This window comes from Vollenhovia emeryi, unplaced genomic scaffold (genome assembly GCF_000949405.1).
Source record: "Vollenhovia emeryi isolate VEMERY1.0 unplaced genomic scaffold, V.emery_V1.0 DF939142.1, whole genome shotgun sequence".
Lineage (NCBI taxonomy): Eukaryota > Metazoa > Arthropoda > Insecta > Hymenoptera > Formicidae > Vollenhovia > Vollenhovia emeryi.
Window position 1 is genome coordinate 44532 of NW_011967224.1, and position 14093 is coordinate 58624.

General features: G+C 34.8%; 1 protein-coding gene across 4 annotated transcripts in view; it reads left to right on the forward strand.

The window, feature by feature from the left end:
* Nucleotides 1-6: 6 nt before the first annotated feature.
* The window catches only part of LOC105566710 (octopamine receptor beta-2R-like), a 47991-nt gene continuing 33904 nt past the window's right edge, over nucleotides 7-14093 (forward strand). For all 4 annotated transcript variants that reach the window (XM_012020921.1, XM_012020922.1, XM_012020923.1 and 1 more), the window contains exon 1: nucleotides 7-776. The gene's annotated coding sequence lies outside the window, so the exon portion shown is untranslated. The remainder of the gene's footprint in view (nucleotides 777-14093) is intronic.

The following is a 14093-nucleotide window of genomic DNA, read 5'->3' on the forward strand; positions in this document are numbered from 1 at the left end:
GGACTCGCGTTACGCTAGCGCAGCGGATCTTTCCAATTTTCTCACATTGCGGATGCTCGCTCGTCCCAAATCACGGCGAGCTCGGTGATAAATCGCTCTTGCGCGCGTGCAAGCCAGTAGTGCGTACGAGTAAGCGACGAATGTGCCGCGGGCCTCGTTCGAAGAGGGAATCGTGGAGTAAGGACGTTGGAATGTACGATCAATGATCGCCGCCGTCGAGTTTGGGCTCGATCGTAGACGCGATAAAAACGAGCTCGCTCGCTCGCTCGCTCTCTCTCTCTCTCTCTCTCTCTCTCTCTCTCTCTCTCTCTCTCTCTTTCTCCCTCACAATCAGGTGAATTTCGGTAGATTTAAGCCTGATCCTCTCCGAAGACGACTATGGCAGGTGTACGGGTGTCGCTCGTATAAACGGGAGTCGTGGTCTTCCGCGGGGACGACGAGGAGGCGAGAGGAGAGGAGAAGAGCGCGCGTGGATCGAGATAGTCTCGAGGATCGACGCATCCAAACATGCTCCTCGAGGGTTGCGCGGTCCAGGGCTGGACGACTCACTCGCGCGGGAAGGAAGTGTGTGCTGTCGATACGCGCGACTCGGTGAGCAGCGCGCCGCGATAATGGAGTGATTCAGTAGTCGTGATAACGCCAACGGTGCACGTGCGCGAATGCCGACAAATACAAGGGAGTCTTGTGAAAACGTGCTACGTCAGGTGCTCGCCGCCCGACAGAGGCGATTTTGCTGAGAATTTCCATGGATCGCAGGCGGCGGCGCGGAGATTTCGGTACGTGAATCTTCTGTAACCTTTACATAACAACGTTATTTCGACTCGATCACGACGAAACCTCGGTGTTTCTACGCGCGTTTTACGCCGTTTCGGGCGAAGAAGTGGGGGGGAAAAACAATCACGCCGTTTACACGTAAATTATACATTTCGTTACTCGTCTCTCGATTCTGACGAACACCCCGCGTATATTCTCAGATATAATAATAAAATTGCACGTAATCACGATCGTGTTACTTTGCATTACAAGCTGCGCACCTAATAGAATAACATTTAAAACCGAGGAATTAAACGAAATGGTTTTCGCAAAAGTCATCGCGCTGCAGCGACGCAACGAAGCTTCAATGAGAATTAAACGAAGTGGTTTTCGCAAAAATCATCGCGCTGCAGCGACGCAACGAAGCCTTCAGTGGGAATTAAACGATACGAATTGTACAGTTCGGCGATCTCGAACACTTTCCTAAAATCGGTAAACGTGAACAGAAGTTACTGATAAAACTTCAGAGGGACTTTAGGAATTGACAAAGAAGAGCCGGCTAATGTATTGTAAACTTAAAGATTATACATTTGTACACGCTCGTCTGTCAATTTACGTGGAGCAATAGCAGACGTGGACTTTTTTTTTCTTACGTATTTTGCACACTGTCGCAGACCCCGTTTGCGCAATTATTAATCTATAAGGTTAAAAATAATCACGTGGAACGAATGCTCCACGTAAATTGAGAGATGAGCGTACACTGAAAAAAATTTCTGGTTGAATATGGACGAATCAGATAATTCCTTTAGGATTTACCAGAATTCCTTTAGGATTTACCAGAATTTCTGTAGGATTACAGGAATTCTGGTAAATCCTAAAGGAATTCTGGTAAATCCTAACCAGAATTCCTTTAGGATTTACCAGAATTTCTGTAGGATTACAGGAATCTGGTAAATCCTAAAGGAATTATCTGATTCGTCCATATTCAACCAGAAATTTTTTTCGGTGTACACAAACGTATAAACTTTAAGTTTATATTATATTAGCTGGCTCTTGGTCAATTCCTAAAGTCTCTCTAGATTTTTGTTAGTAACGAAAACTTGTTCGCGTTATACATATATGTATACATAAGTAAAAATTTCTCCGTTTATACGGAAAACGAAATTCAAAATCGAACAGGAACAAGGAGGAGAAAACGAAGGGACTTTTGCCGCGTAAAGGAAACCTGTGCAACTCGAGAAATGAACCGACGCTCGTGAACTTTAAATACACTCACGTCATATTCCACGTGACATTTACGTGAAATATTCGATTGACAGATTTAATTGAAAATGTCTGCCTAAAAATTTGCCACAGGGCGCTTCAATATTCTCTCCCTATCGCATTGCATTTTGACGTATTAATCTTCTAATTAAACCAAATATAAATAAATAAAGAAATGAATTTTCAACGACTGATCAATTTCATTTTCGTTAATATTTAAAACGACCGAACTTCATAATTACGACTCGTGGCTATGATATATCGCCAATATACATACAAGAATCTATACGAATATCTAGCGTAATAATAAATTTGATCCAGTAATATACAAGTAACACGCGTTATAGGAGCATTAGCAGATTTTTATGTACATTTGTACGCTGGTTCACTGTCGTGTCGACAAACAGATTTTGTTTACTAGCTTAGCGAGGCCGCGTACACACGTACGCAAAGCGAGAAAATTATATTTAGCAAATGAGATCCTATCGTGTCGCACGGTATTGCTTTGCGTGACATGAGAAATAAGTATTTGCGACTATTTGTCCGCGTGTGCCCGCGCTACATTTCGTTCACAATTTTCGATACAGAATATTTCCAACGTACATTATAAATCTTTTATCTATTGTATAGTAAAATTACTTGAACCAAGTTAGTACGAATTATTGGCGCAAGAGAGGCGATGCTGGAAACAGATGCGACGGCAAAATTTGTGACGAATAGTAAAAAAAAGTACAGCTTTTATTATAATATTAAATGCTTGCGTGAGATTGTTTACGTACTGCGTGCATCTGCACATGTATAATACACGCGCACACGTGTCCTGTTAGAAAAATCCAACTCTAAAATCTCTCTCTCCTTCTCCCCTTCGCCCCCTTGCGCGCGCGCGCGCACATACACACTTTGCAAGTACAATTTCAAAATATATGCGGAAATAAAGGTACTTTATATCTGCACATTCCGTCAAATTCCTTATACACCCGGTTAGACAGTTGTAATAAACTGATTTATATTTCGAAAAAGTGCGTGCTCCAAAGATCTATGCTATATTAAATGTTGTCACAAAATTATATTTTATCTAGAAACTTTTATTTATGCAGCATACAAATGGACATAAATTCCAGTTTTTGTTACACGCGTTTGATGCGAATTACTTATACATACATTTCGCGTCACTTATCTTATACAGTGTTTTTTTCGAATTACAATTGGTATGTAAGAAAATTTCTATATGCAAAATAATACGAGTGAGAATTTATAAATCAACGTTGTCTTTTCCCAACTGACACGTTTGTGAAAAACAGATAAGGATAATAGCTGTGACATTAACAGTGATATTCTTTTAGCCGCATAATAAGTAGCTGTCGGCGAGTACAGCACAAGTCCCAAAGTTACTATGAGAATACGGCTCTGAAGAATAAAAAGAGCCTTGACTGGGTGTTAGTGTCAGAAGATAAAAATTCGTTTATTTAAGTATAAAAATTAACAAACGTTTCGGTCTTTCTTTAGACCATCCTCAGTGTGTAAAAGACAAGAAGTAAAAGAAAATGAAAATAATTTAGATGTAAATGTTAATAGTTCAAAATTCGCTCGCAGCGCAATATATAAAAGTGTAAAATGTAGCCGTATTCGGATCTACGACTGCCGATCGAGAGGTCATCTTTTCGTCGAGAAGTATTGGAGTTGAGTTGGTAAATTCCAAAGTTACGATCGTTATCGAATAATTTTGCTAATTGTAGAATAGCAAATAACGGGATTGTAACGCAAAGTAAACCGTTTCTAATAAATTGTGCGCTTCTTTTAGTTTCAATTGGTTCACATCGCAAAGCGGAAATGAAAAATGTGTAGTGTCTGCCAATTAGTTTGGTGCAACGAAATGACTACGTCTAATTGGAAAAAGATTTTTGACAGCTTGATTATTTCATGGTCTTAGAGTCAGTCTGGGAGAAAGAGCTTTACATTCTACTTTCTAAACAGTTATATTTTTATAACACATATAAATGCATTTGTAGAAAATGAAGATGTGATAAATAATGGAACGTCAATACTTGACACTTGCAATGAACAAGTTCGTAAAATTGGATCCAGACCAAACTAGCGAGCTTGAATGACTTATGAATCATGCGATGAATATGAAACGAAATGAGACGGAATGTATTCATATGTATTTGACGTAGATTTGAATTTGCTCGACACTCGCGGCACCGTCGACTCGATCAAGCTCAGTTGCCGATGTTGTATGCGCTTATACGCAATCGTGTATTTGATCTAAACCCATCTTTAACCCATCCATTTCTCACAAAAGACTTCGTCGGAGAACAAAGGATCGATATCCGGTGGGTGTGTGTGTTTTTTCTAATATGATATCTGACATACACACACACACACGTACAGACACATGGAAAACATGTGCGAGCACATATTCGTACATAAACGCACGTACACACATATGAAAATTCATGAATTCTCCCTACTACCGACTACCTACGTTGAAGCTTACGGGGAATTTAATTACCAACGAGTGTAATGGGGTACAAAGCGGAATATTGCGCTTGAGAGGAATGCTTTAGTACTAAGCGCAGCTATTAGTCACAGCAAGATATATAGTATACAACGAGACGCACATAGATTCGATTTTAGCATCTTATCTCTCATCATGGCAAGGTCGTACAATATATTTGTATAATAAAAATGTGCGTTCATTTATTAATTAATCCAATAAACTACATTCCAAGTATTTTTCTTACTCGTCGCAGCATTATCGGGCTTCGAATTATTTAAATAAATATAATCAAATTTAAATTCGTTGTAAGTCAGATTAGCAAATTTCACGTGGAAAATCTTTAAGATCTTCTCAGTGTCACGAACAATGGCGTTAGATTAAATTTTATAATCGAACGCAAATTACCTGTTTCATTTTTGTTAGCGTGAGGTTTGATAGACGCTTATTGCGATCGATCTTATCGACTTTATACCAAACGAGCGAAGAGCAGCGATCCGTTGTTCTTTAAAATATCCATGGCAAAAATCGTTCGTTATTAGTATTTTGTTCGGCGAGATACGATTGTATTTTTATCATTACGTCACGACTTTCCATCCCCAATTAAAGCAAATAAATTCATTTTCCATACAATTTGAACGTTGAAAAATCATTACTTTGTGCAAATAAGAGCGTCATATTTAATATAATATATTGCCGCTCAATTTTTACGCCGTATAAACATTTAATGGGGACAATTATTAGGATTAAAAATTGGATAATGGTAAGCACCTACTTTTTATGTAAATCGTTTTCCACAAAATAACCGATAAAAGTAATATAGAAATTATTGCATTTTCAACAGGACAAGACATAAACGTAACATTCTTTCGCTTGTACCCGCTGAGAGACGTCGTGCAGGCAAATTGTGAATAGAAATGCATAATTGCGATAAAGTATAATGAAAATAATTTAGAATAATCGTTCGGAAATCGTCACTTTCTAAGAATATTTACGACTGTTCCGTACCAGGTATAGAGGAGCTTCCTCTCACAGGGATATCGTAATTAGTTGCGTGACAAACGGAAAACTTATTCGCGTATTAGCTTTTCCATTCCGTTCCCTTTCAGCGATTCACTCTTCCCCGTTGATTTTCCACGTTGGCCGCTGAAGGAAAAGGGTAGCCCTCTCGCGGCTCGTCCTTTTCTACGATATGCAATTCAATTCCATCCGATTCTACGAGACTTTTAATGGCGTTATTACCTTCGTACCACGGACCAGATTACAGACGAGGGACTTTTCGGTTGACGTTAGAAAAATACAGGATGCTACCAAATGATATAACAACATAATCATTTAGAAAAAATTTAAAACAGCTATTTACATATGCAACATCCGTAGCCGAGATTTAATCAATGAGTTAATTTACAATTTATCGGAAGCAGAGTAGCGATAATTTGTTGCATTAATAAACGAAGTTTTTTAATTAAAATAAAGTGAAACAACTGTTTAAAAAGTAACTGAAATAGTAACGTAATGTTTTACTATATACAATTTTTTAAGATCTACGTATAACAGGATTTTTTCTAGACGACCCGCGAAGTTTCATTATTGTTTATTCAATTTTTCTTTGTTATTAAAATTAAGAGAGCGGCATTTATTTTTTCTGCAATTTATTTCATCTGGACGTACAAACACGTACGCACGCGCACACAATGATCACGCATTGATAAAAATACTCAGCACTCTGGAGCTCAAGTGGTTCTTAATGATGACGCGTACACAATTTTTGTATGTTAAAACTATTCGAAATTGTTCCAGCGATAATTACGAAGATCCTTAAAACAGTGTGCCGCAATTTGTACCGCACAATATATTACTCGCTTCCTTTTTGCATACAGTTGAGTAAAACGCGCAGAAATTCCAGAATAAAAAAGGAACGTGATTAATCAACAGAATGGTCTGTCGAACTTTATGTAGTATACGTTCGAAATAAAAATTTGCCACGTACATTGCGCGCGCGTGTGTGTGTCGCATTTATCGGTATCTGTGTTGTGCTGTACAGAAATCTGTTTTCCATCTTCCAAAGATACGTTATCAGCAAAACTATTCTTGCTGCACAATTCCCTCTTTCTTCGTGTGTTTAAAATAAAGTTCTTTTTTTAGTTTTTGCATTAAATAATGACACAATTGGTTGTGCTTTACGGCAGATTTAGAAACGTAAGAGCTTACACTTATTGTACAAACATGAAAAAAAAATCGGGTTAAAAACAACGTTGCAAAATAAACTTTTAATTGTAAGAACTACTTTTTTTGCTAATATTGTTCTATCTTAATTCTATCAATTATGAAACTTGTTTTTTTAGTTGGTGGATTAAATAATTACAGATTCACGTAATCGTGTATAGTAATTTCTTAAGAGGCTCGATTGTTCTCGCTTTGTGCGGGATCCCTGGATGTGAGAATAATTTAAAGGCAGGAATATATTATGTCCAGCAGTAAATTATGCTGCGATAACAAACGGCAATGTAACGCGATTATTTTCGCATAACGAGACATGATAATCTGCGAGCCGCTTAAGGCCACTTCTGCACTACGAGTGATCATATAAGCTTCAACGCGACTTTGCGTCTTGCATCTCATATGCATACGGACCCAGCGGGATTACGCGTTACGATGCGTAACTTGCTGCGTAACTTGAGCGAGATACACACCGTTAACAGAAACAATATGTTTAACCTTGCCTCCCAAGTAGTAATGAACGTTCGCGTGCTATCGCAAATCAGATCGTGCATTTCGGATCCTTTATTGCATTAATGCAGCTGACGTTTGATACTTTTTGTATTAGATGTACGCGGGTGTTATTTGATCGCTGACATAAAATTAAATGCAAACGGTGACTTTCTAACAGGAGCTTTCACGTCTGTTACGCGGAAAAGTTTTGTACACTCCGACGGCCGGTGGGAAATGATATGAGCAGTGTCACATCTCTATCAACTGACGCCTAAGTGCATGCAAAAGCATGAGCGAGTGAAGATAACCTATTTCTTTAATAATTTGCAATTCATTCATTTCGGGAAACCACTTAATCGTTTAAATTAACGTATCTGCGACAATAAATTTGCAATGCGGATTGTAACTGCACGTAGATTCTTTTTACAATAAAACAGAAAGATTGCGACTCCAAGTTTAGCTAGAAAAAAAAAATATATACATCGATTATGGCATCAATTTGTGTAATGGTAAATAATATTTTTGTGGACGAAGAAATATGGTATTGATTGCGTTTTATGCGGGGACGAGAGATTTCTTCAAGTTATTTTAGAATATGACAATTGTACGGCTGCATAGCGACTGCCAAAATTCTATTAAAACACGATCATAGCGTTTAAAGACACTCGCGATATTCTTATAACGACGAATGGCCTACGTCCAAACGACGACATTTTATCGAGATCTGAAAATGTAAAGGAGCAAAATCGCCCCGATGTAATAATGATAGTATCTACCGCAAGATTGATGATTCTTGCTTCTATTTCTGGCAACATATTATATGACGCTTGGTAAATGTGTTGAAATAATGACTTTCATCATATCACACTCGTTATTTCACTCCTCGTCTTTTGTATGTTGATATTGTTTGACAGAAGTATGCGAATTTAGAGATAACACATTTTAATGCTATAAGACAGGCATTGGTGTAAGTTTCTTTGGTCAAAATGTATTATACAAATTCTTTGCTCGAGATGTGTTTTCTACTTTCTAAAGTACATCTAACCATAATTATATCTAAATGTCTATCTCTAAATAGACATTGAGATTTTTATTTAATGGCTGCAGGTTGTCTGCCATAATGTTCGTCGTAGCCACACGTAGTACGTAGTAGCCGCGAAACGCATCTCGATTGACGAATGCATGTACACGTAACAGATTCTCTGCAATTAATCTGAGCACCGTGTGTCGAGCACCGAGAATGACGGTTGGGCAATTAGCAATGGCATTGTACTAGAGTATACAGCACATCCATAACTGGCAAACCATTCCCAGTTCCTGCACACCGAATCATTACAAAATTATGTTATAACGCATTCATCTCGTTACTCTTGCATTATTATTATCCACTAATTTACCTTGAAACTTTTAGTAAAACTTTTAGCAGTATAGACGAAATTTTTTATTCAGAACTTTATATTTTTTTTAACATCTCTCTCTCTCTCTCTCTCTCTATACTTTTCTTCAAGTATACAAATGTAATATACACAACTCGCGGCATTCAACTTATTTCAGAAACTAAAATATAATTTGCCACTGTACGTGTATTATTTGCTAAAGATTTATAGGGTTTAGACTAATCTATAAGATTAATGATAGCGTCGATTGTCGTTCCGACCTATATTTATTTTAATCGTTCCCAAGTATCTTGCAGAAATGTTTGACATTTTAAACATAATTTGTTTGTAGCTGTAAAATTTTATTAAACAACTTTTTCAGAAATTGATAAAACGAAAACACTTTCATTAATGTTAAACATTTATATTAATATTTGATTTATTTCAATAAAAACATTTTTATCAATATGCGTTTTTCTTAATGTAAATAACATGTAAGTAACTTACTATGCTATATATTAATGCTTTAATATCGTAATTAAACTATTGTAAATTAAATTAATTGAATTAAACAATAATTAATATTAAAGACTAATGGTTATCCCTTGTTAAAATCGGACAAAAATTCAATATCATATTTACGCAACACGTGTAAAATCAAATTCATCATAAATGTACACTACACTTAAAACTTTATAAATCCATGACGACATGAGATACGAAGACATTACACTGCCACAATTGGATCCTTCGTTTGATATAACTTATGACTATTCGGTTAGCTGTTATTCACTTGAAACAAAAAAGTTCAGAATCTCCTCACACCGAGATGATCCTCGCGACAAAAGGCGTCTACTAAATTTTCCTAATTGACTATGCTACTTCTCGAAATCTCTCAAATCAGCACTGAAATCTAATAATTTAATTTAACAGTTTTTACTAATTTTTAAATCACGAAATTACATCAATAAGTCCCAGTTTGAGAATTTTTTTCGGCGTTCAAATTAATTAAAACTAGAAGAAATGCGCTGAACGCAGATTCCGCCGTCTGCTACAATTGTTACTTATAACAATGTTTTACTCGATCAAAGCCGAATCGAATGCTTTATTTTCTCAAATTTAACAATAAAATTGATTCCCTAGCTGTTGCCGATTTATTGTTATTTAATTAAATATTTTCCTTTATTAAACTCTTTGTAATTTTACATTTATTGTACATCTTTACGCAATCTAAAATAATTTTTGTAAAGTGAAAAAGAAATTTTTTTTTACAACAATAAAGAATTCAACTGTCGATATGATATATCAAGTGAGAAAACCAATACGGTCCGAGCAAAATGTGGGTAGCCCAATGGTTTATTGTGTGAATTTTATATATAGTGTTTCCAACACATCCTGCGCGCCGAGCATTGTCGGTCTTTAAACATAGTTTCTTTAGTGGAACAATAAAATTCACATGTTTTTTTAAATCAATGAACAATGAAAATGTTTGAAGCTATTAAGTATCCTACACTTCCCCTCCCCCTATTGTCGTTGTAAAAAACTTTGTTACGAAAAATATTACATCAGCCAGAATTTGAACCAGGACCTTCCTCACACGCGGGCGGTTATCGACTCGACCACCAAAGCATGTGATATTTTTCGCAATACGTTTTTTATTAAAAGAAATTTGTTTAGTTGAAAAGGAGAGAGAGAGAGAGAGAGAGAGAGAGAGAGAGAGAGAGAGAGAGAGAGAGAGAGAAAGAGCTCATTTTTAATTTGAATCAAATCAAAGATTTAGTTTTCGTGGATTTTTAAATGCAATTAAACTTTAATTTCACGTTGCACTGTCGCAGTTTTATTAGTGTAATTATTTTGCAAAACTTATATTTGTGAAATGAAGTGCAACAAAATAAATTAAAAAACTTACATTAAAAAATTATTATAATAAAAATATATTATCTCTCTCTCTCTATATATATTTATATAAATTGAACTTTGACAAAGAGCAGGATGTGTATTGAATCTGTAATAATTACTTATAAATTTAATATTTACCGTTTGAATATTCGTCCGCGTATAAGTTCAGCAATGCATGAAGTAAGTGGTAGCTTACTATCATTTTCAAGGCCAAAATGTTAGTTAAAGACGATAAGATATAGTAAACGGGCTACGAAGTATAGTCGTTAACGTACGAGCGATAAGTCATAGAAATAGCAATACACATATATTTCATCGGAGACAAAATAGGAAAAGAACCTGCTCGGCATCAATATTTATTGTCTTATGGCTGTGATCGCAGTAGAATGCACAAGATTTGCTATAAATGGATTTACACTATGACGTGGTATAATGCAAACGGCAATAAGCAGTCTTATCGAGGTAATCTTGATGCTATATTGAATGTAAGGCTGGATTTAACTTTCCTCGTTGTATGTCTTATTTTCGTAGTCCGTGTAGTTCGTGGAATGCTGAATAAAATGGCGATTACCTTTTACTTTGATTATGTAAAATACAATAGAGACAAACATTTGCAGATTATTTACATGAATCTACAAGAGTCAGTTACAAAAGTCAGGGTAACTGACTTTTATAGATTTTTTTTATACTGAATACTAATCGACTGTCCAAATTACTCAATTATATCAGAAGTTTTAATAAGGAATAATTATAATTTCAAAAAATCAACTGCAACTTGGTCATTTTTTTACCATATATCGTTAACTTTACGCGATACAAAATTTGTGAGAACGTTTTTCATTGATTTTTAGAAACAACCGAAGCTCCAGAAAGTTACTTTGATTATTTTTTACAATAAACCGAGGTCAAATTTTACGATACTGAAATCTGTGAAACTATTTTATATAAAATATCTGCACAAGTTTCTGTATCCAATAGATTTAACATTTTATGGACCATAAAAAATAATTAAAATAGCGGTTTTTGGAAATTTCAGCTAATGGTTAAAAAATTTGACGTGACAGGTTAATTAGGAAAACGGATTCCGCATCCAAATATCTACAAAAATCATCTATACTGATTTCAGTATCGCACAAATTTAACAAATTGTGGACTGTTAAAACTAAATTATATTGTCAAAACTGAAAATAACGGATTTTTTTTAAGTTTAGAAGTTTTAGTCACTCGTTACTCGAAAATTTGACATAACAGAATAATTTAAAAGACAGATTCATTTTCACAGACTTATATTACCTATTTATTGCACGTTTAAAGGAAAGGACGTGAAATAATTAGATAATTCTAATAATGAATAAATTAATCTCTTCAAGATTTAAAGATTTAAATGTAAACCAAATAAAATGATATAAATGCTTTGAAATTAATTAGTTTAAATTTTGTTCCGCAAAAATATGCATTTATCTAGATTCTGCAATAAGCTCTTCAATTATCACAGCTCCAACCGCTAGAGTACTAGCCGAGAATTTATATTGCTCGCTAGGTTCAGATTTATCGCGAACAAGCTTCGCGCTCCAACTGATATTACGCTCCACTTCCTTAACTGAATCAAACATTGTCATTTCAGCTATTGTTGTTGCTCGTGTTACGTAAATTACTACCAATAATAGTCATAATAGTCACTTTCCAATATCGTGATTATTGCATAATTTATAGCTACTATTAGTGTATTAATAATTAATTATACATGTGTATTCAAGATGAATATAAAATCACAACAGTGCTATATGGGTATAATATCGCTATGTATACATCGAAATGTTGCAAAGGTATCATGAGAAAAATGGTTTGTTTTTATACTACACACATATACGCATGTAATATACACGCACGTGCGCGCATATAAGTATATCTGCACATGTAGACAGAGATAGAGGGAGGAGGGGGGGAATGGTTGGAGCAAGATACGAGAGAAAGGGAGCGAGTGAAATAGAAAATGAATAACCGAACGAGCAAATGACAATGATTAAGACTTAGAAAGACTTACCGTTTAAGCCTTTACTGAGAACAAAATTAATTAAATCCAATAAATAAGCACAATTAATATGGAACACAAAACATTCTAAACATTCGGACTATTCATTTATTGAGCTTCCTCTTCCCTTCGTAATTACAGACATAAACAAGTTACAAATATTTATTTAATTATATGTATAATACATAGGGAATTTCATTCTACAAACGCACACGTAAAAACTTGTAGAGGACAGCGAAAGCCTTTATTGTCGATGAACAAGCTAGAAGATTGTATAAATTTTAAATTTGTAAATTCAAATAGTACCAAAATAGCTAAGTAAAGTTTATCTGAAATTCGGAAAATTATTACACCTTTACCAGTGACATTTTGAAAAGAAAAACATACTGCCTCATTATCTAATTCCTATTTAATTTCAGTAGAAAGCTTTATCAGTAGATAGCTTTATATAAAAAGGGTCGAACGTATATATAATATATAATATATAATATATATAATATATAATATATATAAATATATAATAGCTCTCCACCAGACAAGTACTTATTAAAATAAGTATAATAAAAACTGCAAAAACTATATAAATCTATAAGAATACAGAATAATTAGAATAATTAATAACATCGAAAGTTAAATAATACATACACTACTGCAGAGCAATACGCTGTTTAAATGACAAGAGTCGAATTCCGAAGAATGTATGAATGCTAATCGGCCCAATGTGTCTATTTAAACGCTACTTTGTTTTAAATTGAGAAATGTGATAATATTTGTAACACAAATATCTACAATATTATATGTACAAATCAGAATAAGTCAGATAATATATGAATTTTCATGTAAAATATGTCTTAATGTTCTCAGGATACCAATAATTTCTTGTCCCATGGTAAACGCGCATTGAACTCGTCCAAACTTCATTCTTTTTGTCATCATTCTACACTATTTAGATAGTACAGGTGAACGCTCGGGAAAAGAATTTTGTTCGTTACAATTAATTGCCGTTTCTTGTCGATCGAACAGCGCTGAGTGATGTTTTCATATCACGCGCGACTCTATGTCCGGTCGAAACTTTAAGTCTCGCCTCTGAAACCCCTCTTATCATTGCTGGAGGGTCCAATCGATATTCGACACCGAGCAGGGTCGCTTGGCAATCCGGTATTGCGCACACTTTTAGTTAATGCTCTTGATAAAAACTTCTTTCCAACAAGAGATTTCTTCTCCAAGTGTGGTTAAAGTAATTACAATGCTTGAGTACTTTTTATGTTATAAATGTGAAAATTATCGGATTGAAATTAATAGATGTAAGGATATGGAGTTGTCAAAAATTAAGATGGCTAATATATAAATATATATAATATTACATTTAAACTTATGCAAATTGTATATAATACATATATTAATTTTTATATTCCTTGTAATACGTTTTAGCTATATCGCATTTATCCTAAGTTTCCTATTAATGCCATATGTAAAATATAAAAATATACATATTATATGTATAAATGATGTATTATATCGAGAAATAATGTTTTAATGCTTGCAATTTTAATCAAATTAT